The sequence below is a fragment of the Balaenoptera borealis genome (assembly GCF_965194805.1).
Source record: "Balaenoptera borealis genome assembly, chromosome: 7".
In the NCBI taxonomy this organism is placed as follows: domain Eukaryota; kingdom Metazoa; phylum Chordata; class Mammalia; order Artiodactyla; family Balaenopteridae; genus Balaenoptera; species Balaenoptera borealis.
Window position 1 is genome coordinate 120931353 of NC_138864.1, and position 22911 is coordinate 120954263.

Here is a 22911-nt window from a genome sequence, read left to right on the forward strand (position 1 = left end):
TAAACTCCTCTTTCCCACCCCTTTTCTCCTCTTTTGACTTCTCAGACATTCTTCCTCCTCTGGGAAAAGGAATTAGAATATGTGACTTGCCTCTTTTACAGGACAATGCAGTTAAAATTACCATTTTCAGCTAGAGCCCAAAGCTCTGAGCTGTGTGTGCATGTGGGTGATCTCAGGAGCTCCTTTCCGTGGTAGCTCTGTTTCACTCTGCCGGAGACTGTTAAGTTGCAGGACACATCCCAGCACTGACTCAGACCCTTTAAAGAATCCTAGTGGGGGGTCTCTAAAAGATATTTTAAACTATGAAATTAAATCATAAATGGGTTTTAAATAGAAAGGGGAGAAAAATAAAAGATTAAATCCCTGTACACTTCTTTTACAACCGAAGTTTTCCTTCCCAGAGGTAATTACTACTAACTGTTGGGTTTGCATTTTTCTAAATATATTCTAAATAGTTGTATAAACAACTTCCTGAGCTTCTTTTTTGCAGAAATTGTATTAGAAAATATAGTAATCTGTCACTATATTTTGCTTACTTTAAAAAAATAGGTAAATAATTCATACATATGTGTATATATAAAGATATATATCACATAATAATATAATAAATATATTACATATATATTTATTATGAAGTACACAAATATTCTGAAATATACAATGAAAAAATCCTTCATCAATATCTTTCTTCCCCTTACCTGCAACTCCAAGAAAACCAATGTTATATGAAATAATATAATATACTATCTTCCATAAGATTTTGTTATGGTTGAATTGTTAAGATGTTGTCAATTGTTACCAAGACAACTGATGAATGAAGTCAGTGGGTAAGACCCTGTTATACACAGTATACAGATAGATAAGGTCCGTGAAAATTCTTTATGAAAAAAGAGTTTTTCATTGACAGAACTGTTTTCCTCTGGGCCACCCACTAGGAATGGTATGGGAAAGAGGAAGCAGAGGTTTGTCAAATAACTTTTTCTTAGCCTCCTGTAGCACAAAGGAATTTCAAGAAATATTTGTAGCTGCAAGGAAAAGGAAAAATGAGGCAGTTGTCAGCACTTTTTCCTTTGTCCTGATGTTAACTTCCTTTTTATTTCCTGTTGATTGTATTAGTCTTCATGTAGATTATTGCCAAGCTGAGTCAATGATGTTCGATATAAGAGTGCTTTAGATGAATTGTAAATATCTGTTCTATTACATATGACTTTAGGGTTTTACAAACTCTGGAAGTTGTTGATGTAACAGTATAAGAAAACACTTAGAAATCTCACATCAATCAATTTCATTTTATCATTTGGGATTTCCCAGCTTCTGAAGATCTTGAAGATTAGAGGGCCTACTGGTGCTATTCATATGCAGAAATGCCCCTGTGTTAGGGTTCTCCAGAGAAACACAGCCAATAGGAAGTGTGTGTGTGTGTGTGTGTGTGTGTGTGTATGTGTGTATGTATATGTGTGTATATGTATATATGTATGTATATGTGTGTATACATATATATGTATGTATACGTGTGTGTATATATGTGTGTGTATATATATATATAGAGAGAGAGAGAGAGAGAGCGAGAGAGAGCGCGTTTGTGGGCCCACCCACATTGTAGGGGATAATTTGTTTTACTCAAAATCTACTGATTTAAATGTTAATTTCATCTAAAAAATACCTTCACAGAAACATCTGAATATTATTTGACCAAATATCTGGGTATGTGACCTAGCCAAGTTGACACACAGAGTTAACCATCACAGCTTCTTTGTATAGGGAGTGTCTATTCTTGTAACTTCATTTTATCAGTTCCAAAAATGAGGCAGTATAACTTTTAAGACATCTTTATATGTGACTATTTAAGTCAGTATACAAAGTTAGCCAAACTGCAAAATTTGAGGGAACCGTCCCTACAAAACTGCCCTGACTTCTGACACCAACTGCAGGTGTTGAGGAGGGATTCCCAAAAACCACCCTCAGTTTCAATAATTCACTAGAAGGACTCAAATAACTCACAGAAAGTTTATTATACTCATGATTATGGTATATTATAGGGAAAGGATGTAGGATAAAATCAGCCAAGGGAAGAGACACATAGGGCAGAAATTGATCATTCTCTCCCCACTGAGTCATGCATGGTGTGACTCTTCCTGGTTATGGTGTGTGACAGTACACCGAATATTGCCACCCTTGGATGCTCATCTGAGCTGGGTGTCCAGAGTGTTTACTGGGGCTTCATTACATAGGCAAGATTGATAGAATGATTGCCCGCATGGTTGAATTCAGTCTCCAGGTCAACTGATCCGTCATGACCCAAAGCCCCCAACCTAAATCACATGGTTGGTCTTTCTGACTTGGGCAGCCCTCACCCTAAGACTATTGGGTAAGGCTAATCTTCACTCTAAACAAAGATAATCCTGTTGGGTGTGACATAGGTTACCTCCCAAGGGCAAAGGCCAAACCTCTTTAGACAAGGCCAATTTTTAAAATGCAGAGTTAGATAATGAAATCCATTATTCTTTGGTGATAAGCACCAATGGAAAAGTTCTAAGGCTAGAGGAAAATAAATAAACCAAGAAAGTTACTAATTGAAAAGTTATCAAGCTAGGCGTTTAATTTTTCTGAGCTTCACTTAGCAGATCTATAATATGAGAGTATTAGATTATATGAACTCTAAGGTTATGTTGAAATTTTATGATTTTGTGATTTTTAAAGAGCCTGCAGAGACTTGAAAAATTTCTCCGTTTTTCCATTTTCACTACTAGCTTTTAGTTGGTGAAAAAGCCAAGGCAGTTTGTATAGCTCAGCTATTGGAATCTCACCTTCAAGCCTAAGGGTGCTGAATGAACTTGTCTTTTGACTTCAGAAGGAATTTATGTCAAGGACTTAATGTGTCTTTGCAAGTGTCTCTTTTAATGAACAAAGTCCAATGAACATGGACTTTCTTCTCTAAAATGTCCTTTCCTTGCTGTCTTATCCATCTTCACGAGGAGAATTTGTAATAAATAATGAATTTGTATTGAAAAGGTAGTTCTTCTCAATATTTTCAATATTCCATTATTGAGGTGAAAAATATTCTTAATAAGCATTTTCTGACAATATACATTTTTGGCAAAACAAAACAAACAAACAGAAAACTAAAAATGGCAGTATACCTGAAAACAGTACCTCACAATTTGATGTGGCCTTAGTTGTCCAACTCTCCCACCCTAAACAAAGTCCCCTCTACGACACTCCTTGTGGGTGGTTATCCATTTTCCCATTGAACACTCCTATTGGTAGGGAGCTCATAAAAGTGCCTGATCCATTTTACAGCAGCTCAAAACCTGTGAAATTTATTCATAATATTAGAATAATTGCATTGATTTACATAAGATACAGCATGAATGTTGGACTTGTCACTGGTCTTCATTGTTCTATTTTTGGTCAAATGGCATTCCTAGAACTTTGTAGGCTCTTAGATATCATTGAGGACTAATGAATGAAGAAAAGAAGAAAAGTTATGCAAGCATTTGTGTTGATATGTTCAGAACGGTCTGATAGTCATTTTCTAACTGTTTATGACAGTACACATATCAGCTTATATTATGCGAAGGTTTTCTGCATTTATATGAAGGATTCATTGGAGAAAAATGGACTTCAAAATGAAAGAGCAATCACAGGTATACAGTAGAAAAAACCATCATGTCAAGAGGAGTAAAAATGAGAAAACGTATTTTGATTTTATAGAAACACTTTCAGGTTGGCCATTTGTTATATCTGCTCCTAAAATGATGGAATCTATCTTGATATTGACTACATTTCTCCTCTCCCAAGTATGTACAGTATGTTATTGACATAGAAATAGAATAAGCTATCCTAATAGCAAAAGTTGGCTATTAATTGTATTATTAAATAGATATAGAGAAATAATGAAGCATACTACTAGACATGAAAAATTTAAGCAAAACTTTCACAGCTCTTGATTAGCTAGCTTCTAATCCATTGATCTATTTTAATAATCATTTAGAATAATATTAATGTGTATTAATGTTAATACAAAAGGTTTCATCACAGATACAATTAATTTCAACTTGAACTTTGCAACAAGTAAAAAATGTAGGTAAGGTATAGTATTCAGAAAATAATCACCTAATTATTTTAAATAGTCATTTAAATATTACTCATCTCAATATTTTGAGTCATTTAAATAGTTAATAATCTAAATATTTGCAATTTTTAAATAGTGAGCAATTTTCAGAATTTTAAAAAATATTGTAAAAATCACCTAAATATAGTAAAAGTCAAACCACCATTTATTAAAATATAGATATAAAATATATCTAGAACCATAGGAGACTTCAAACATGTATACAAGAAAAAGTAGAGTTCTCCTATTCTAGACACTCAGTCACCTTCCAAAGAATCATCAATTCTAGGTATCATCAATTTATTTTGTATCTCTTCTGAAATATCCCGATTACACACTCAAATACACTCACATATATAAATAGATAGATAGGTAGATGATAGATAGATCCTTTTTTTTTATACAGTGAGCCTTTCTAGATGGAAAGAGTGTAAGTTTTAAGATCTTTTCATAATAGCACACAAAGGTCTACTTCATTCTTTTCAATAGAAGTGGTATCAATGTATCATTTCACTATGGAGAAAATTTTATATGATGTTTGTTATTGCAAACAGTATTGAAGTGAACATTCTTATACAGCCATTTTTTTCATTCTTGTGTAAAACATATGAAAAAGTGAGACACCTAAGTCACAATTTTTGTGTCTGGGCTTTATTCTCTGTCCTCAAAGTGGAGTTATGCTATTTTGGCCTTTCTGTACCCTACAGACCCTTCCTTATGCTACCTGAAAGACCATGCTTTATTTTTCCTATAAATTGTCCGGTAGCATAGAACACAAAATATCTGCTAGTATGAATGTGTTCTTCCAAGCTAGCCATACCATGCCCATTAAAAAAAAAGTTGGTTTATTAATATCTTAACAATTTCTTAAAACATACATTTTCTGAATTATATGTAGTTTATTGTATGATAAAAGGGATGAAGCATAAATCAAAGTCACTTAAGAATTTGTTTGTCTTTAACTCTATTTTCTATGAAGAAAATACTGTTATGACACCACTAGAATTACTTTTTAGCTTCCTTCAAAATTTATCTAATGTTGGTTACTTAATACCTGTTGTTAAAACCTTTTAATATGTCTTTTCTTCTCTCATATTATTTGATATCCTTTCCTTTGAGTCTCTCATCTCTAGGGCAACTTTTCTTATTACAGTTCACATTTTCATTTCTTTCTTTATTCTCTCTTGGGAAGGAACGACAGCCATCTGTGAAATGATGTTTGAACCCTGCATCCTTTAAATATTTAGTGCATGTTATAATTACAATAGAGACAAAACTCTGTGGGTAGATTCTTTGCTTGCTTCCTTAGCTTCTTTGCTTATATTTATTTTTCTGAAAAACTGAATAGTACAGTCTTTGCCTCCAAGCATTTTATGATTAATGGTTATATCATTATCATTAGTTAACTCCATGAGGGAAAAGTTGCGGGGTTAAAAGTCATGAAGAAAATGCCAGAAGTTTTAGATGTGAATTTATAAAGGAAGGGAGGCTGGAGAGATGAGCGAGTGATCTCTACTTTCCCATTTTGAGCATCCTACTTACAAATCCAGGATATTTGTGTTGCAATTTTTTAGCAACCGCCCAATTTGCAACCCGTCACAGGGGAAGACACGTGACAGTGACACATGTGAGGAATGACCAAAACCGTTATCCAGATGCTCTAGGTCACACGATTGACCTCCTTAAGTCTCTGCACTGTTCTTGTGGGCATGACATTTCTGCACACTAAGTATTCATTATGTTCAACAGCAGTTAAATCCATACACAGTTACAACAAACATCTTTAGAACAAAACAGAAGGCAGCTCTTTTCTCTGCTATTTTCAGGAGAGTTTGTGTAGCATAATGGTAAGAGCACAGGCCTTAAAGTCACACAAATCTGAAATTAAACTTAGTTAATATAGCTATTAAATGCATCACTGTAATATTTCTGAGTCACTCAGAATATTCAGTGACTGTTAGTACCTTTCATACTTCCTTCAAGGAGAAGTTGGGAGAAATTTCATAAAGCATTCCCAATCTGTGGTGTTGAACTTAAGAAATTCAATTTCATAGTTAATGTAAAATTATAGAACAGCTATACGCCATGGGGTTCATCTGCATCAGATTCTCAAAAAGGTCAAGTTGAGTAGTGTGTGGAATCTCCAAGACTCCCCCTGTTCTCCCTTCCCCAGTTTATATGATTCGGTACGACTCACAGGACCCAGCATATGGTTATACTCATGGCTATGATTCACTACAGCAAAAAGGTCCAAATAAAATCAGCAAGGAGAAAAGACAGGGAGGGTGAAATCCAGAGAACACCAGGTGTAACCTTCCAAGAATCTTCTGCTGGAGTCACACAGAAGGCACTTAATTCCTCCAGCAATGAGTTGTGACAACACATGAGAAATGTCATCTACTAGGGAAGCTGGCCTGAGACTAGAAAGTCAAGGTTTTTTTTGGGTGTGTCAATAGATAGGCACCTTCCATCTAGCAAATAACAGATTCAGTGTCCCAGAAGGAAAGCAGGTATTCACTATAAACCATGTAGTTGGCACACACAGTTTAGGCACAGTGGACTGCTCTTTTCGTTTAGGGAAAGTTTTACATTAGTGTAGGAACTGTTTATCATTCAAGTTCATGGACAACTGCTAAGTGCCAGCCTTGTAAGCAGCCCTTTGCAAGGATAGCAGCCTCAAGCGTACTGTTTGTTTGTTTCTGCATAGGTTGTATCTACACTGCAGCAGAGAAGCATTCTGGGAAAAGATTCTAGTAGTGAAGAACCAACATGAACAGCAAACCTGTCTTTGAAAGACAAATTCTACCCTACACAGCCATTACAATATTGTCTATAAACAATTGCTGCAAGCATTCCAGATATATATTGAAAAAGAGTTTTACAAATCAAGCTTTATAATTATCAATGGTTCATAGTCTAATACATTTACAACTTACTTACATTTTATTCTTCATCATTGGCCAAAAATCTAATCCAGCAGGAAAAATGTGATAGAGGCAACATTATCTGCATACATGTAAGCACTAGATGAAAGATTAAACAAAACAAACAGAACAAATGACACAAAACAACAAAAAGCATCTCTTCTCCCAAAATATGGTTTTTGCCTCTTTCTTAAATTTTCACAAGCTAAATTTATGACTCTTTAAATTATTTTTGTATTCTGTTGGGGTTTGCTTATCAGAATGTCCTCATACTTTTCTAAACCTTTCCTAATACTATTTTTTGTAGTCTACTATTATGCTCTTTGTACTTTTAGATGAATGATAAAAACAAATCTTGTTTTAAGAAAAGGTAAGATTTTCTTGCTTATTGACCTAATCCCTATAAGAAAGTGGAAAACGTTCACAGTTGTTTTCTCCTTTTTTCTTACAGAAGCTTCCTTCCAATAAAGACAGTTAACTAGCAGACATTTGCAGGGCAATCAGCATTGCTAAAGATGATAGAAAGGAAAAAATCCTAGCATCTGTGACCCCTTCCACCCCATCGATACCTTTTATGACATAAGTGATTATTTTTACAGAGTGAAATATTCAGGTTAGTGGGCACCTTTCTTGCCTTAGGCTGACGAGACAGATGATATGTCCTGGAAGATGTTTTTATGTATTTGTAGACCCTTCTGAATGGTGGGGAAAGGAAAATGTAACAGCAAAAACAACCACAAGAATAATTGTTGACTAACATTGTTCGGGGCTTAATATGTGCCACTGTCTGCTCTCCGTGCTTTATATGTACCTCATTTAATTCTCTAAATCAACTCTGTGACATAGGTGTTTATTATCATAATTATCATCCTTCACATTTCAAGGACGAAGAAACCAAGGCAAGGACAGCGTAATTCCCCAAATATCCGCTAGAGGAGCAGAGTAGAGATTCACGTACTAGCACTGTGATACCAGAGGCTGGATGTTACCATTTTAGCTTGATTTTTGCCTCAGTGTTCTTATGTGTAGGCAGGGGGATAAAAGTGTGTGTGTGTGTGTGTGTGTGTGTGTATGTATTATATATGTATATATACAGAAATATATACCTTAAAATGTTTAAAAAATATTTTTAAAAAGTTTAAGAGCATCAGTCAGTTAAATCCATTTTAAGTCAAAATGTATTTCAGTGACATTTCAATAACTGCTTCTCTTATTGTCTAAAACTTTCTCATTTCTAGTTAAGTGCTTCCACATGTTAAATGTCTGAAAATGTAAGATTGTTTTTCAGACCCTTCATAATGATTAAAAAGATTTCACATATGCATCTTTAAATACATATTTTGTAGGTTTTCACTTCCAAAGTCATATTTACTTTATGACTTGGAAATAAACAGTGGAAGTGATTCAATTCTGTGCCACCTAGATCAGGGGCAAACATTTTTGGTAAAGTGCCAGAGACTAAGTATATTTTAGGCTTTGGGGGGCAATCTCTGTCACAATTACTTAACAGTGCCATTGTGGACAATATGTAAATAAATAAGTGAGGCTGTGTTCCAATAAAATTTGAATTTCTTATAGTTTTCACGTGTCGCAGAATTGTATTCTACTTTTGATTGTTTCCAACCACTAAAAACATAAAAAACATTATTAGGTCGAGGACCTAGCAAATCTAGGCATTGGTCAGGTTTTTGCCCAAGGGCCAGTGTTTGCTGTTCCTGAGTCTGAATAATTAAAAACTTCGAGGGTAATCCATGGATAGTCCATGATTGCTTAACCCTGCAAAGTAATTGCATTTTGATTGTTTGTTTGTTTGTTTCTGCTTTCAGTTGTTTATGATTTTGATCATAAAATATTAAACTGACATTGTAAACCTCTCTAATTGTTTTCTAGTCTGACCCATAGATTTGTTCCTTAAGAAATGCCAGTGAATGCAGAAAGCCTACTAACCATCCACAAACCCGGTGATAATCACAGAAACTGCCTATGTCTTACTAACAGATCCATAATTTTTAAAAAAATATTTTTTCTGGGACCAGAATATCTTGAGAGCAAGAGAAATAGTTCTTAAGGTAAAATCAGTTTTTGAATATTTTCCATTTGTAACGTAATCTATCTTTGATTTGATGATATATATCAGATCTTTCATGGAGGTAGGCAAGATGTGACCAAATCAATAAATAAGCAAATGCTGACATTCTCCTCATTTTAAGGAGGCAGTAACTGATATTCGGTGAGGTTACATAATTTATTCAAGGTCTCTAAATAATCAACAAGCATGGTGTGGACAAACCCCAGTTCTTCTGACTCCAAGACATCTTGTCTCCTAAAAGAACTAATGTTTAACTGACTTTTAATAGAGAGTAAGGTTACCAATCTTTTTGATCTTCTTATTACTATAATTATTTTTTAACCAAAGCACTCCATGTTTTGAAAGTTTGTAAACACTGAAGTGCTTGTATAAATCAGTGGTTAATTTTCCTGGTTTATAATAATGAAAACATCTAGAGCTTCATATGATGGAAAACCTGAGATAATATAATATAATCAAGATAATTCAATTTAAAATAAGAAACATAGGGACTTCTCTGGTGGTCCAGTGGTTAAGACTGCGCTTCCATTGCAGGGGGCGCGGGTTCTATCCCTGGTCACTAAGATCCTACATGCCGTGCGGCATGGCCAAAAAAATAAAATAGAATAAAATAAAATAAAGAAACTTAACAGTTTAGTTAATCCGTTCATACTCACCATGGGAAATAGTAAGTGTCCTGTTAGGCTCTTTCAAATATTAAAAATAAGTCACAAGCTCCTGTGTCTATTTTTGTAGACTACAGATTCAGACCTGTTTAATAACTCCATTTTTCTATGTTAGTAAAATAATAGTATCACGCTCAGTTCTGGGTGAAACCTTTTAAGAAAAATGTTTCCACCTGGGAAGAGGAAGTGGGAGTTGGATAAGCTTGGTAGAATTTAGGTCTGCTACTGCTTGTGGCCAGAGAAATGCTAACTCAGGCAGCACATAGGTTCTAGTAAGATTTGCTCCATTTTGCTCATGTAACCTTATTGACCTTTATAATCAGAGAGACGGCTATTGTGCTCATCTAGTGGCAATTTGGATAAAAACACCTTCTAGGATCTCTGGAAGTCATTCATCCCCTTCGTAGACATTAGAAGTTATCAAGGAGTGTTTCCTCCAGTACCATTTAAGTCTGTGGTCCTAAAACCTCCATTTGTTGGTTTTTAGCTCTGCTCTTTGGAGTAACTCTGTGGAGATCAACCTTCTCTTGGTCATAAAAGTTGCTTAAACTATTCTTCGTAAGATGTGACTTCCATGTTTCTTACTATAGTAGCTATAGCTAACATTTATGGAGTGCATACTATTAGCCAGGCACAAATCTATATGTTTTATGTGTATTGATAATTTAATTTTTATAACAGGTATATGAGGTGACTTCTATTACTGTTTCCATTTTCGTAATGAGGAGTCTGAATTATCATGAGGTTTAATAGCTATACTAAAGCCGCACAGCTCTCTCGTGAGTTACAGAGAGGGTTGGTAGCTGGAACAAAGTCCCATTGCTAGTTAATGGGGAGTCACAATTCAAACCCAGGCAGTCTAGCTCTAAGACCTGAGCTATTAACCTGTAAATTAATAAATTTCTTTTTGTGCTTTATTAAATCGCTGGTCATTGGGTCATATCCCTATAACTCTAAGTTCTTCGAAAATATCTTCCCTAGAATATGAGAAATATAGTTACTATTATGTTGAACATTCCCTTTCCTCATTCTTTGGTATTTCATGCACAGGAAAACCAGAAAAGCCCAATCATTAAACTGGCCAAACTCGCTTTTTTTTTTTTTTTTTTTTTACCTTGTGGTCATATTGAAGCATCATTAAGAACAGGAAATCTTGTTCAGTGGCCCTATTAAAAAGTAGTTGTAATACAGAAAGTATTCTGAACCAAACAACCTAATTCTCAACAGTCACATGGAAAAGTCAGACTCACATGATTCCACCTACTCATTGATATGGAGAAAAAAAACATATTCTAGAGAAAAACACTTAAATCAGAAGATCAAGAGAAGGGGGTGTTTTCTGTTAAATAATGATTGAACAGAGAAAGTTGTTTTTGTCGTTTTTCAGAGAACATCTTGCGATGAATTATCATCTGGAGTCATGTTCACTATTTTTACATACTGAAAAGCTTAAGGCATTATTTTTTCTTTCTTGCCTCAGTAAGTTCAGTAGAATAATAAATTGAATCCTTTTTTTCTTTTTTTTAATTGAAGTATAGTTGATTTACGATGCTGTGCCAGTCTCTGCTGTACAGCAAAGTGACTCAGTTATACTACATACATATATATATTCTTTTTATATTCTTTTCCGTTATGGTTTATCACAGGATATTGAATATAGTCCCCTGTGCTATACAGTAGGACCTTGTTGTTTATCCATCCTATATGTAATAGTTTGCATCTGCTAACCCCAAACTGCCAGGCCATCCCTCTCCCACCCCCTCTCCCCCTTGGCAACCACAAGTCTGCTCTCTGTGTCTAAATAAATTGAATTCTGTATGTGTTTTGCTCATTCAGAATTCTCCCATTCTTTATTGTCTTCTAAATATAAATTCTCATGATAAAACACTATAAATGTAGTAGCTATGGAAGCAAAACTTCTATGGGATGCTCCTGGATGATCCAAAAATAAGTAAATAAATCTCTTTCAAGTAATTTTGAGAATGTCTCTTATAGTGGGAGGAATGCCGGTCAGGTAATCAGAAAATAAGAGTTCTACACAGATTCTGATACTAATTTACCTCTTTCCTCATTTGGTAAAATGGAGTAGTGGGGTTGAATAGCTGCAAAGGGTTCATTTAGTTCCTAAGTTGTATTGTTACATACATTTTGCTGTCTACTCTGTTTTTAAAGTGAGAAGAGCAAAACCAAAATAACAATTAGTGAAAACATTTAATTAGCTATATTCTCTTTAATAGAGTTTACAGTGTTGGTGTTGGGTTCATAAGAAACTAACTCTGGCCACACCAGTTGACCTTTTTTTATATCTTTTAAGAATTTTTATTGGCATATAGTTGATTTACAATGTGTTAATTTCTGCTATACAACAAAGTGATTCAGTTATGCATATATATATTCTTTTTCATGTTCTTTTCCATTATGGTTTATCACAGGATATTGAATATAGTTCCCTGTGCTATACAGTAGGACCTTGTTGTTTATCCATCCTATATATAGGATTGGCCAAAAAGTTCGTTTGGGTTTTTCTATAAGGTGTTATGGAAAACCAGAATGAACTTTTTGGCCAACCCAATATAGTTTGCATGTGCTAACCCCAAACTCCAATCCACCCCTCCCCCTTAGCAGCCACAACTCTCTGTTCTCTATGTCTGTGAATCTGTTTCTGTTTCATAGATAGGTTCATTTGTATCATATTTTAGATTCTACATATAAGTGATAGATGGTATTTGTCTTTCTCTGGCTGACTTACTTCCCTTAGTATGATAATCTCCAGGTCCATCCATGTTGCTGCAAATGGCATTATTTCATTCTCTTTCATGGCTGAGTAGTATTCCACTGTGTGTGTGTGTCAATGGACATTTCCACGTTTCCATGTCTTGACTATTGTGAACAGTGCTGCTATGAACATAGGGGTGGACATACCTTTTCAAATTATAGTTTTGTCTACTCTGGTTGTCTTTGGAACACTGATGGGGTGTACATGCACTTATTAACGCAGTATCATTCCATGGCCTGGCCACCTGTTCACAGAGACCGGAGCCAATGAAAACTAAAGCCCCAAACAGCTATATTTGGAATGGCTGACTTTTCCTTCCTCCAATATTAAGAGGTGTCTTGCATTATCTAACCATAAGTGCTCTTTTGTAATAGCTTTTGTTTTGACTACAAAGTGTTTGGTGGGTCCAGAACATAGAGTGATCAACGATCTCAATATCCATGTGTTCTCTGCCAAACTGAATTTAGCATATTTGCTACTGGTGATCACCAGAACCTTTGCATCCACAGAAAGAAAGCAAATGAATAATTAGAAACAGAAAAGCTACACTGGTGGTCCCTTTTAACTTAATTTGTTTGGGGTCAGCCCGCATCTTATAATTCAAAACTTCACTTCAGCGACTCTGGAGTTGTGATGCGACGGACTGGAGAGAAGGAAAGGATGAGAAGACAAACTTTAAACACAATAAAACCTGCAGGGGGAAAACGGTGGGGTGGGGATGCAGTTGGGGATGTGATCTGAAAAAGGCTTTCTCTGTACTTCTTCCTCTCATAATATAAACTCAAAGGTACACATTTTTTGCCTGGTGGAGGAATGCGGACGATGGAGTGAAAAAGCCAGTAAGAGGGTATGAATGCAAAAGAGGTTGCAAAATGCTTCTCTCTCCGGATGTTCCCTCCACCTGCTGTGTTGTGGTGTGTGATACAACAACTGTGAAAACCTCTAGGGTAGAGCCTGGCATTTCTTGCCACGCAGTGCCTGGGGCAAAAGAGAACTTGGTCAAGATATGTTGAATGTACACACAGAAATGCGATCATCTTAGAATAAAGCCAGTCTTACATGTAGAAGCAGCAAACTTAGCCACAGGTTCCACATTTAAGAATTTCTCCTTTTATTCTTGAAAAAGCTTATTGTGTATTCGTTTATTGGAATGAAAATAATGGTCTTGACCATCCCAGTTTTTTACTTTCCCCAAAAAGCAGCCAGGTCCTGGGTATGGTTTTCAGACTCTCCATCCATCTCTGCAGAGTATTTAAGGGCAAAGGGCATTTATTTTTGCCAAACAGACTCTGAATTTCACAAATGATACATGAGGATTAGGGAATGGTGTTCGCTGTAGCATTAAACTGCTTTTTCTTTATACGGCCAGATACCATTTTAATCTAAATCTGCAGGAGCTATACACGAGAGAATTACCCTGTGAGGTTACATTTGGTTTGGTTCTACTCAATAAAGTGACATAAAAATAGGAGCCTAAGTATTCAACAGAATTTCTAAGAGGCAATCTTATTAGTTTTCTTCTTTATTAATGTGACTAAAGCTTTAATGATAGCTTTAAATGGTGAGAAGAGGATATAAAGTCTGGAATTTAAAATGTAGTGTTATTAGCATCAAATTGCACTGATTTCTTTTAACCCCAAACTTGGTACCAAGAATATAAGATTTTTAGTAATAATTTTTACAATTTATAATTTTTATAAATTATCATTTTAACACACCCCTCCACCACTGCAAGAAAGTATGTAGTAATGTGGTAGTACCAGCTGTTTCCAGCACCTACTAAAAACCTATGGTCGACATTTTATTAGTTTTCATTTTAGTTCTGCTTCTTGTCTCTTAGTTAATCTTGTGCCTTGTGAGAGCAGAGTTTTTAAGAGCACATGATGTGGCATCAGTTAGACTTGACATCCGATCCCACCTCCATCAATTATTTATTGGCTGTGAAGATATCTAGTTGAACTTTTTAACCTCTAGGCTCTTGTACATAAAGGGGGATTGATAGTACCTGCATTTCAGTGAATATGTTACATAAGCACTTAGTGCTTCTGAGAGACTCAACAAATACACGTGTATGTCACGTGTGCCAATCACTTATTCATAAACATGTATTTCCAGCTTTTTTATTCAGTGTTTTTTTTTTTTGGAGATACGTTGCTGAGTCATTTCCTCTCCTTAGAGAAGAAATGGGCATATCGTATCATATATTTAAAAGAGATGATTTAGCACCTAAGAGCCTGTAGCAATAGCAGCATATCTGCAAAAAGTTGTTTTTTGGTCAAACCCAAGGTAAATAGCTAGTAAATACTATTTTGGGTAAGTGATATACCAAAATGATATCGCTGAATCAAATCCCAAACTTGTTGAAATGACCGCTATATACCATCTGCAAATATACCATTATTTGCAAATAATCCAGTTATTGAACACTGGATGAGTTTTTCAGGGAAACAGTGACAACTTAGGGAATGTCTGTAATATTCTGAATTTACAATGGAAGTACTGATAATCTCCTCTAACTAGTGTTGTGTATCTCTCTCAGAAGTAGACTCTTGCATAGAATGAACTGTAGGTCTAAATCAGAATAATACTTTGAAAGTTTTACGTTTGTGATGGAAAAGTGAGTAAAAGTCATTTTTTCCCTTTTTGCAACTTGGCAATTCTTGAGTCAATTACCAAACAATATCTGCAAAGTAGCTATGCTCTTATGCTATTGATATTATTAGGCATGTCTGTGCAGAGAATTAGGGTATAAATACTAACAATGGTGGATGAGACTATATATGTTGCCCTGGTGATGATAAAAGTGTGGATTCATAGTTCTTCAAATACTTGAAAAACAACACATCTATTATGAAACGTTTTGTGTTGATATATATAATACAAAACAAGAAAAGATACTTAATTTTTAAAAAGAAATAAGCACCTAAACCAACAGAATAAACAGATAAAAAGAAAATTATTCCAGTTTAAAATAGCTTAGCATACTCATTAAAATCCAATAGATGACTAAAAGCAGAATGATAAATATTTACGATGATGCTGAAAAATAAACAGAGGAAACAAAACACAGAGGAAATATTTGTCTACTGAAAATGAAAGCTTCTAAAACTTAATAGATATTTTTTCAGAATCCAACTTTGACTTTGAGGTATAAACTATAAAATAGTTTACAGAATTTCTTAAACAGTACAACATAAAGTGCTTGGTATATGAGCTTGATGGAGCATTAAATATATACATGTTATTCAGTGATACTAAAGGATGGAGAATATAGTACAGATAAGGGGCTAAGCTGACTTCCCTGTTGACAAGTAATACCAAAGGCGAGCATTGTTAACACTAACACTGTAGAAATATTGGAAGGAAAAGAATCTCTTTAAAGAGTAGTTACAAACAATGAAACTACGCCTTTAAAGATACAGAAAGAGCTCATGTGTGTATATGTGGTTTGTACCCTAACAGAATAAAATTGAATCAAAACTATATTTCATGGTGCCTGGTATTTCATCTTATGGTGCCCAGGTATTATTATCTGTTTACCATTCTTCCATGTATTTGCATCAAAATAGTATGGCTGAATTGTAAGCATATTGCTTAAATTCCTTCTTATCAAACAAAAGCATATTTAAATTGGTTATTTCTCAAATTGTGTGTCATTGACACCTAATTCTATGAAATACCACACTGAAAATTAATTCTGCACTCTAATAAGTTTGGGAAAGGCTGCATTTGAAAATTCCCTCTGGGATACTAGGGAAAAAGATAATAATGTTCACCAAACATAATTTTGCTTCTTTGTATTTTCCAGTCCCCGTTGGATACTGGAATATGTGACCAGTTATGACCATAAAAATTTGAGCAGAGTGAAGTAAATTTTGGGATAAGACATTGGAAAACTCAATAAGACTTGAAAACTCTTCAATCTTTGTTTTGTTGTTGTTTGTTTGTTCGTTGCCCTTTTCTTACCATAGTAAGGAAAAAAGCCCCATTATATATGGTGCAACTGCAAGATGGTGGTACCCAGTCAGGGATTTTTGTGGAAAAAAGCATCATTGCTATCCTGTGATGGGCATGTAGTGTGAATGATAAATAAACATTTATTGCGTTAAGTCACTAGGAGTTCAGGGTTTGCTGCCAAGATATAATCTAGCCTATATTGACCATACAATTATGTGTAATGCATATTGTATAAGAAACACTTAGAAGCCCTATGGTAAAAGGAACTCTTAAATTGTTTCTCTCTTATATCCCAAATGTATTTGACTATAGAGACCCCCTTTTTGTCCCAGAATCTATTCATATTCTTTTGATCTGGTGTTCTGTGTAGCACAGTTTATGAAACACTCATTTAAAATAATTCTTCACCTTATGTTATCGTCCTCTAACTGTGTGGGATCAAGCACTTTGAATGTTTATTGTCCACTGGATAAAATAATGAAGCACTTTCTTTTATTTGTCCAAAATTACCTTCCGAATTTGGGGATACATATTTATAATGAACTGAAAATCCACGATCATGTTTATGTTTTCTTTACTACTGTGCATTTTAATCATATCTTATCTCATTTTTCACCTTTTCAGATGGTTTAGGTTATTCTCCGTGAAATAACAGCAACAACAATAATAATAATAGTTCCTTTGTAATTTTCCAAGTCTTCAGTTGTTCTTTTCTGGATATTCCTGAGCTCTCTTATTCATAATTGATGTTCAAAAACCTTTCTTACAAATGTTTTGCAATATGTTTTATAAAGGAGTGAGATATGTTTTTTCTATTGGGCTTCTGTTGACATCTTTAAACATTTAGAGTGGATACTAGAGAACACTGGAAAAAATAGGATTCATTTTGCTTCCTGGTTCTCTTAGAAATTTGAAATTTGTTGACTACTGCCTATCATCTGAAGCATAATTTTCTTATCCTCTAAAATCATTTCTATTCTTCAGTCTATTTATATAACCTGACAAATTGTTCCTTTATTCATGTTAGCTTGACATTGCATTTTCAAAACCAAGGTAAGATAATCTATAATCTTTGGTATTTAATTATATCATTTTTTGGATCACTTATTAAAAGTAATACTGTCCCAACACTCATGGTTGGAGTATCCACCATTGATACATCTTCTTCACTAGGGAGCACATTTCTGCTCAGAGAAGGGAGTATTTATCCCTTCCTTATATTTCCTGTACCTAAGACAATTTTCCAAACTTTCTCATCAATTTCAAGGCCATATATCAAAATTATGTTATCTTTTATCTAGTGTAGTATGCTTGCTAAAGTGTTTAGTGGATTACTTATTGATGTAGATGTCACTGATTTCCTTGATATAAAAATGAGAGTTGCTCTTCTCTATTTCTCAGACCAATTTTAGAGACAATATCAGATTTTACTCCTTCTCATAAATACAGACATTCATTAAGGTACTTACTTGACTTTTTATTTTGTTTTGTTTTGTTTTCTCTCCCTCAGATGTCACATCTACTTCCTTACCTTCAACCATTACTTCCACGTAGGTGATTTGAAGATCACCTGTCCAGTCCAGATTTCAATAACTCACTTCGTGTATCCAGATGCTCCCAAACACAACTCAATCAGCACCCTGAAGCACATCCACTTCTTCATGTTCAAGGCTTACACATTCTATAACTCGCCACAAAGTAGAATTTCCTCCTTCCTTCCATTTGTCTGGGAGTGATATGACTATTGTCCAAGTCAGGTTGGACTTGGTTACATGCTTTGGAGGGATTATTTAACACATCAGCTTTCCTTGTACTGCATGCATACTGAGCATATGTTCTGGATTTATGAGGTAAACTCACATTCAAATACTCTGACCTATTTTGTTTTGTGTGTGTGTGTGTGTCTCCTGTTATTAACATAAGTATGTTAGAATTTGCCTAACCAGTTGCCTCACTGTTTGAATTGGGTTTTGAAAACATGCACCATAGGAATAAGAAGTTTGGTGGAGTAAAAGGGAATATAAAGATGATATTTTTTTAAATTTTAAAGTGTGGTCAGTTAAAACTTATTACACCTAACATTTAATAAAGTATGTGAGAAGTATTGAAACTTATTCATTCACTTTTCTTAGAAGAAACTCTTGATTTTTTATTTCTCTGTTACCCAAATTCTATTTGACATTCAATTTAAAATCCAAAGGAGGTAATGAAAGCCCTTAAGTTGAAGACTGTGAAATAGCAATATAGGCTGGCATTTAATGAAGGGGATGGATATGTCTCCTACCTGAAGAGAAGATGTGAGGATTGAAAGTCACACTGGCTATAAGGTCTCTGTGGGTATCCTCATCTTTTATGAGGCTCTTATGAGGCTCTTTGGGGAATGTTTGTTACTTAGCTCTCCACCAAAACATTATCTCTGAAAATATTCCACAATTTCACATTGTTTAAAGTTTACTGGTGATGATAGAGTTAAACTATTTAATACTCTTTAGTGTTTTTCCCAAATCTTTCAAAATATTAGCAATCCTGGAGAACCCACGCTTCATTTACAGTAATATAAGTAGATTCCCATTTCTGATTCTGTTATCATTATTATTTCATGTCAATTGCTTGTCTCATTAACTGAAAAACTCAATATTGGAATTTGAGACACAGAGATGCCAGTTCAGTGAGGCATCACCTTTATCATCAAATATCTAAGATGACAGTTCATTGCATACTTGGAATGTCACAAAATTTATTCTAGTTCCCTCTGGATGTAAATCAAAAGGTTACGTTGACAACTTACCTTAGACTTCTAAATTAAGAGCCAGAAATTTAGGTGTATTTCACATACTTATACAGTGAAGACTTTGTAGAGATCAAAGAGTTGATCATAGGATATATTCAACAATGTTGTAGACCTTTATTTAAACTATATTAGTATGAAAACTGCAGATTAATACTACAAGCATATGTAATGGGTATGCCTTTCAGTTCAAAAATATAGCAGTGCAAGAACTTTTATCTAGAAGCCAACTTAAGAACTATCCCAATCCCTATTCTTCTGAGTTGGACAAAGAAGTGTTTTACTTGGGGTTGTGACTAAGTCTCAGGGGACTTACATATTGCTAGATAATGAATATACATGATGTCATCAAGTCATCTCTCCAAGCAGGCAACTCCGGAAAGGTCCATCAACCTGTTCGATCCTCAGTACAGACACTCACAGACTCTCTCTCCACAGGACCACTTCATTTATAGTGGTTCTCTCTGCTGCTGATTACATGTGTGGGCATGGACCACATCCTCTGGTTTCCATACCACTGGATGTGAGTATGTACAAGATAAGCCCATCTGCCTAAACCCAGCAAGAATCTTGCTCTGAGGTCTTGCTGGCCCTCTGGGGTCTACTCAGGAAGATCCTCTTGGCTCTTTAATCTCCCAGTCCTCTCTGGGTTGTTGCCACTTCCCAGAGGCTCTACCTGAGAAGGAGGCAGGGAGTTCTTCCACCAGCCTCTCCCCGCTCATCACTGCTCCTTGTCTTTCCTTCCCTCACTTCCTTGTCTCCAGCCAAGACATGAGGAAACAGGCCAGAGATTATCAGGTATTCACTGGTTCACACCCTATCACCTCCTTCCCTGGAGATGTTGTGGAAGAAACAAAGGAAAGGTAAAACACTTAATGACCTTAATTTGTCTTATCTTTGCTGTACAGTGGATAGTACATTACACTCTCCCAAAACATGACAAGCACCTTAATATATTTGCCCATCCCTCATGTCTCTGCCCTCTTACTCCTTCTGGAATAATTTCTCCTCTTGGTGGGGTTCTTTCTCTATGGGTACTTTCAAATACTGTTTCTATGTATATTTGCGTGTGGCAAAAGCTTTTGAAGTGAATATATTGATTTTATCCTCACTCTTAAGTGATGAAATAGCTGTATATAAAATTATGGACCACAGGTTCTTTTCCCTTTATATTTTAGAAGTGTTTATCCTTTATCTTTTTGCAGCTAGGACATCTAATGTCCATGTGATGTTTGTTCCTTTGCTCCATGTTTCTGAAAGCCTTTAAAATGTTTCTGTTTTCTTTACATCAAATTTATTCTGGTATATGTAACAGTCACTTTTTTTTTTTTTAACATCTTAATTGGAGTATAATTGCTTTACAATGGTGTGTTAGTTTCTGTTTTATAACGAAGTGAATCAGTTATACATGTACATATATCCCCATATCTCCTCCCTCTTGTGTCTCCCTCCCTCCCAACCTCCCTATCCCACCGCTCTAGGTGGTCACAAAGCACTGAGCTGATCTCCCTGTGCTATGCGGCTGCTTCCCACTAGCTATCTGTTTTACGTTTGGTAGTGTATATATGTCCATGCCACTCTCTCACTTTGTCCCAGCTTACCCTTCGCCCTCTCCGTTTCCTCAAGTCCATTCTCTACGTCTGCATCTTTATTCCTGCCCTGCCCCTAGCTTCTTCAGAACCATTTTTTTTTTTAATTTAGATTCCATATCTATGTGTTAGCATACGGTATTTGTTTTTCTCTTTCTGACTTACTTCACTCTGTATGACAGACTCTAGGTCCATCCAATTCACTACAAATAACTCAATTTCGTCTCTTTTTACGGCATATCTGCCTAAACCCAGCAAGCATCTTGGGGTATATATTCCATTGTGTATATGTGCCACATCTTCTTTATCCATTCATCTGTCGATGGACACTTAGGTTGCTTCCGTGTCCTGGCTATTGTAAATAGAGCTGCAATGAACATTTTGATACATGTCTCTTTTTGAATTATGGTTTTCTCAGGGTATATGCCCAGTAGTGGGATTGCTGGGTCGTATGGTGGTTCTATTTTTAGTTTTTTAAAGAACCTCCATACTGTTCTCCATAGTGGCTGTATCAATTTACATTCCCACCAACAGTGCAAGAGGGTTCCCTTTTCTCCACACCCTCTCCAGCATTTATTGTTTGTAGATTTTTGATGATGACCATTCTGACCAGTGTGAGATGATATCTCATTGTAGTTTTGATTTGCATTTCTCTAATGATTAATGATGTTGAGCATTCTTTCATGTGTTTGTTGGCAATCTGTATATCTTCTTTGGAGAAATGTCTATTTAGGTCTTCTGCCCATTTTTAGATTGGGTTGTTTGTTTTTTTGATATTGAGCTACATGAGCTGCTTGTAAATTTTGGAGATTAATCCTTTGTCAGTTGGCTTCATTTGCAAATATTTTCTCCCATTCTGAGGGTTGTCTTTTCGTCTTGTTTATGGTTTCCTTTGTTGTGCAAAAGCTTTTAAGTTTCATTAGGTCCCATTTGTTTATTTTTGTTTTTATTTCCATTTCTCTAGGAGGTGGGTCAAAAAGGATCTTGCTGTGATTTATGTCATAGAGTGTTCTGCCTATGTTTTCCTCTAAGAGTTTTACAGTGTCTGGCCTTACATTTAGGTCTTCAATCCATTTTGAGTTTATTTTTGTGTATGGTGTTAAGGAGTGTTCTAATTTCATACTTTTACATGTAACTGTCCAGTTATCCCAGCACCACTTATTGAAGAGGCTGTCTTTTCTCCACTGTATATTCTTGCCTCCTTTATCAAAGATAAGGTGACCATATGTGCATGGGTTTGTTTCTGGGCTTTCTATCCTGTTCCATTGATCTATGTTTCTGTTTTTGTGCCAGTACCATACTGTCTTCATTGCTGTAGCTTTGTAGTATAGTCTGAAGTCAGGGAGCCTGATTCCTCCAGCTCCATTTTTCTTTCTCAAGATTGCTTTGACTATTCGGGGTCTTTTGTGTTTCCATGCAAATTGTGAAATTTTCTGTTCTAGTTCTGTGAAAAATGCTAGTGGTAGTTTGATAGGGATTGCATTGAAGCTGTAGATTGCTTTGGGTAGTAGTCATTTTCACAGTGTTGATTCTTCCAATCCAAGAACATAGTATATCTCTCCATCTATTTGTATCATCTTTAATTTCTTTCATCAGTGTCTTATAATTTTCTGCATACAGGTCTTTTGTCTCCTTAAGTAGGTTTATTCCTAGATATTTTATTCTTTTTGTTGCAATGGTAAATGGGAGTGTTTTCTAAATTTCACTTTAGATTTTTCATCATTAGTGTATAAGAATACAAGAGATTTCTGTGCATCAATTTTGTATCCTGCTACTTTACCAAGTTCATTGATTAGCTCTAATAGTTTTCTGGTAGCATCTTTAGGATTCTCTATGTATAGTATCATGTCATCTGCAAACAGTGACAGCTTTACTTCTTCTTTTCCAATTTGGATTTATTTTTCTTCTCTGATTGCTGTGGCTAAAACTTCCAAAACTATGTTGAATAATAGTGGTGAGAGTGGGCAACCTTGTGTTGTTCCTGATCTTAGTGGAAATGATTTCAGTTT

At 35.3% G+C, this 22911-nt stretch overlaps 1 protein-coding gene and 1 long non-coding RNA gene across 3 annotated transcripts in view; one reads left to right on the plus strand and one right to left on the minus strand.

Annotated features, from left to right (window-relative positions):
* Positions 1-22911, plus strand: part of CNTNAP2 (contactin associated protein 2) — a 2074761-nt gene that overhangs the window by 299041 nt on the left and 1752809 nt on the right. The gene's annotated exons all lie outside the window — the stretch shown is intronic.
* LOC309632726 overlaps positions 14082-22911 on the minus strand; it is a 351315-nt gene continuing 342485 nt past the window's right edge. Inside the window, exon 2 of the long non-coding RNA XR_014247036.1 lies at positions 14082-20650. This is a non-coding gene — a long non-coding RNA (uncharacterized lncRNA). The remainder of the gene's footprint in view (positions 20651-22911) is intronic.